The 5,064-nt window shown below is 37.0% G+C and overlaps 1 pseudogene; it reads left to right on the plus strand.

The window, feature by feature from the left end:
* Window positions 1–2,036: 2,036 nt before the first annotated feature.
* Window positions 2,037–2,133, plus strand: LOC138077279 (U6 spliceosomal RNA; annotated as a pseudogene).
* Window positions 2,134–5,064: the final 2,931 nt, after the last annotated feature.

Here is a 5,064-nt window from a genome sequence, read left to right on the forward strand (position 1 = left end):
AGAGGATGAGATGGCTGGATGGCATCACTGACTCAATGGACGTGAGTCTGAGTAAACTCCGGGAGTTGGTGATGGACAGGGAAGCCTGGCGTGCTGCGATTCATGGGGTCACAAATAGTCAGACACAACTGAGCGACTGAACTGACTGACTGACTGACTGATATATCTGAAGATATTAAGAATTTTCACATATATGTACACATACATATAGCCTGATTAATATATTTACTTTTAGTTAATATATCACTTATTTATGCTATCATTTGAAACCCCTCCAGATGCATTTATTAATGATTAAAATAATAAATAATGCTTATATTTTTATAAAAATAAATAATTTACTGACTTTTTTAAGCCAATATACCATGGTGTTTTGATGTGCAAATAGGTTTGCAACAAGGTAAACTGAGTTTTTAAAAGATGTTATCTTATGCAACAATTTGCTTAGGATTGACAGTTAAAGGTTATATTTAGATGATGTCTATAACATGTATTCACACATATTTTAAAAGTCTATTAAAAGAAATATAGGGAATGTTAAAACTGGATGGTGTGATATCTAGTGAAATACAGACTTAAAATCTATGCCATTAGAACCTGCAAATTTATAAGAACGAGCTTTAAATCTGTTAGCAGTTGAATTTCTACGTAAAGTTCTCACTATTCTCTATGGTTATCAAATGGAACATTATAACCTCTCAACATTCATTTATATAATTAAAATGTTATTTATCCCATTATATATAACCCCATTATTTTTTAAATAGCTAATATAATTTTGCTCACATCTGATGCATATGTCAGGATAAAAATTTAATTCTAATTTTCCTGAACTAGAGAATAGGTTTTGTCTGAGCTCTGTAGAAGATTTAACTTTAACTTGTAATTCTCAGTATGCTTCTATTACATTCACAGAATAATAGGGATTATGCCTGCAGGTAGTTTAATACTGTTAAACTCCTATGGATCACAATGAAATACCATGTAGCCCAGCATGCTTTACATTTCAAAAGTTGGAGGTTGTTAACAATATACTTTTATTAAAATTCCTATTAATTTTTGCTGTCAATCTGAATATAAAATTGTTTTATCATTTTTCTGTAGAATAAAAAAGTGAAGAAAATATTACTTTATTTCTAAGTGTTTATCTGGCCAAAAATGAAAAAAGAAATTTAGAAAAAGTCAACTATATTGTAGTCTAAGAATAGACAATTTTGAATATTTTAGTACTGAAATGGCACAGTTATACATCTATTCATGTAGTGATTTGTTCAAATGATATTTAGTATTGAGCCAAGGAATTGTATGAAGCATTAAGGATAGGGCAACTAGCAATAATTAAACCTCTGCCTGCATGAAGCATTCATTCTAGTGGGAGTAATAGACAGTAGACACATAGCAATTCAAGTACTGATACTGTGATAAAGAAAAATGAGTATTACCTAAAAATGAATCTGAATTAAGCATGCAAAGTGATTAAAAGCACTCCAAGAATAAAGCAAAGCTTCTACAAATGACCTAAGGTGAGAAATGACTGAGCAACTGAACTGAACTGAACTGAACTGAAGGTGAGAAATTGCTGGTGAGAAGTGCTCCAAGGAGTAAAGTAGATTAGAGTGGCCAAAGAATTGTGGACAAGAGAGACTAAGGTACCAGATGAAGCTGGGATGAAGGCAAGGACAGATAGTCAGGCCTCTGTAAATCATGGTGGGATATTGAGCTTCTCCTGGTTTGATGTGTTGAAAAGCCGCCCCTGGATACTGAGGGAGAGATCATGAGTGAACATCATTTAGTGTCAAAAAATGGAGAAGATGAATTAATTTCTTTTGCAAACCATGATAGAGAAAGTTCCGGATTTTGCATGAAATGTAGAAATACAGATATCAATTTCAACATTAGGAATGAAGACTTCTTAGTATATAGGAAGATGTAGTTTCTAAAGAGTAAAGATATATATAGATATCTATTCCATTGGATCACCTACCTTGCTTCTCTTTTAGTCCACAATAAAGACCCTGTCAACATGTCAGGGTGGTGCTTCCTTTGGTAATATGTACATGAAAATTGCAGAAAAGATTAGCACGGCCCCTGCACAAATATGACACAGAAGTGCATATGGTCTTCCATATTTTTAGGTTGTTAATAGAGGAGATCCTAAGAGTTCTCTCATGATAAGAAGTTTTCTTTCTTTTAGTGTATCTATATGAAATGATGGATGTTAACTAAATGTATTGTGGCAATCATTTCACAGTATATGTAAAGCAAGCTGTCATGCTGTGTACCTTAAACTTATGCAATAATATATGTCAATTGTTGTTGTTGTTGTTCAGTTGCGCAGTCATGTCTGACTGTTTGCGACGCCATGGACTGCAGCACACAGGCCTTCCTGTCCCTCACCATCTTCTGGAGTCTTCCCAAGTTCATGTTCATTACCACTGAGTCATCTGTGCACATCAAATGACCAAAATACTGGAGCTTCAGCTTCAACATCAGTCATTCTGGTGAATATTCAGGGTTGATCTCCCTTCAGATTGACTGGTTTGATCTCCTTGCTGTCCAAGGCACCTTTGGGAGTCTACTCCAGCACCACAGTTTGAAGGCATCAATTCTTTGGCTTTCTGCTTTCTTTATGGTCCAGCTCTCACAACCATGTGTGACCACTGGGAAGACCATACCCTTGACTATACAGACCTTTGTGGGCAGACTAATGCCTCTGCTTTTCAACACTGCCAAGGCTGTCATCGCTTTCCTGCCATGAAGCAATCGTCTTCTGTTTTCATGGCTGCAGTCATATCCACAGTGATTTTGGAGCCCAAAAGAGGAAATCTGTCACTATTTCCACCATTTCCTTTTCTATTTGCCATGCAGTAATGAGGCCAGATGCTATGCTCTTGGTTTTTTCCATATTTAGTCTTAAGCCAGTTCTTTTACTTTCCTCCACCCTCATCAAGAGGCTCTTTAGTTCCTCTTCACTTTCTGCCATTAGAGTGGTATCATCCATATATCTGAGTTTGTTGATATTTCTTCTTCCTATCTTGATTCCAGCTTGTAACTCATCTAGCCCAGCACTTCTCATGATATGTGCTCAGCATATAGGTTAAACAAACAGGGTGACAGCCTGTCATACTCTTTATGACATGTCAATAATATGTCAATTATTGCTCAATGAGACTGGGGGGAAAAAAGTCACAGTGTCTAAAGATTATTAATGAGGTATGAGCACGTTTTGGTTCTGGAGTCCTAGCTCTCTCGTGTCTCCATCCACACATTCTCTATCCCTGATCTCAGTTTATTTGTTCATATCATCATTTGTAATATATACAAGCACTTTTTTTCCTAAAATCCAAAGAGAATCCTGTTTCCAATATTACATTTTTGAAAACAGCACTCCAGGGATGTGCCTCAGAAAAAAACAGAGGTACCTGACGAAAGCCATTCTTTTTGAGGAAGATACACCCCCTCTTTGGTGCTTTTCTCCAAAATATTTTCCTAGCAACAACAATAAAGACACATGGGCAATCTGGCTTCTTTAAGAGCTCACTCACTGCTGAGCTTAGGCGGGGGGGGGGGGGGGGGGGGGGGGGGTGTGCTTGCTAATCTTAGTAACAGTATCCCCTATACATTTTAACTCCCTTTGCCACCCCCAATTCCACTTGCAAACTGAAAATTGAAGAATGAGGTGTCTCAAAAACATAAAATCCTCTTTTGCCTGGTGGGATGTCTTTATTCCTGAGTAATTTCTCCAGATAACACCCTGAGTCTCTGAAAATGTAAAAATTGCCTGTAGAGTCAAGGCAAATGAGAGCTAAATCCATTCATTATTTCCTTCTAGACTCTCATTCATCTCTAGTTGTAGAAAGCATCACAAACACAGGACTGATGAAAAGTGTATAAACGTATTAGCCAGATACTCAAGTTGTCACAGGGAGTGGTTTTTGTTTTTGATTTTAATATAAGCAAAGCTAGGCAGTGAAAATGTTCAGATGAAAATAGAGATTTTTCTTTGTGAAAGATAATATTTCTTATCCTGAATGATTTGATTTTTGAATTCCATGGCAAATTCAGAAATCTGTTCTTATGTGACCTACTCTTGGATCCTTGCTTATATTTTCATTACCCAGCAAAGAGTAAGCATAATTGATAAGCAATCCATGGTCCTCTTCATTTTGTTATGGATTGTCTTTGAATCTTTCAAGATAGTTTCTAGGTCATGTTTTGGTCCTAAATCACTCCAAACTCTCAGTGACTAAATCCAACTGAATAGTGCTCACCACTCAAGGGACCCTGGCAGATAGATCAGCCATCACCTCAAACATGGCCGGTCAACATGCTTAAGAAAAAAGATGTGCTCAAGGGTCTCATGAATTCAACTCAATGCTCTGGACCAGAGATGACATGCTTCAGTCACTTCTATTCACAAATTACTGACTAGAGCTAAACATATGATGCTTTACAAAAAGAGACCAAGACATACAATCCTAACATGTCTCTGAAGGCAAAGAACAAGAAATAGATGAGGTATAGCAATAAGGACCATCCCAATCCTGTAAAAGAACTATTTTTTTTCTTTCAAAAATATAGAGAAAATTGAGAAACCCTAAACAGATAAGCATTGGAGAAGGAAATGGCAACCCACTCCAATGTTCTTGCCCGGAGAATCCCAGGGACGGGGGAGACTGGTGGGCTGCCGTCTATGGGGTCACACAGAGTTGGACACGACTGAAGCAACTTAGTAGCAGCAGCAGCAAACAGATAGCAAAGTAACACACAATTTTTAACAAACAACAAAGAAAAACACAATTTTTCGTTGTTAAGAGTCTGTTTATAAAAAGTAATGTTCCACCAGCTGTATGCATGATTTCTTTGTAAATAACAACATGGGAGCTATTAGTCTCTTATCTCCAAATGTACTTTGGGATTTCCGTCATTTACATCTCACCTTAGCAAAATTTTGGCTCAGATGATAAGGAATCTGCCTGCAATGTGGGAGATTTGGGTTCAATCCCTGGGTCAAGAAGATACCCAGGAGAAAAGCATGGCAAGTCACTGCAGTTTTCTTGCCTG

Source organism: Capricornis sumatraensis, chromosome 3 (genome assembly GCF_032405125.1).
Source record: "Capricornis sumatraensis isolate serow.1 chromosome 3, serow.2, whole genome shotgun sequence".
NCBI classification, from domain to species: Eukaryota; Metazoa; Chordata; class Mammalia; order Artiodactyla; family Bovidae; genus Capricornis; species Capricornis sumatraensis.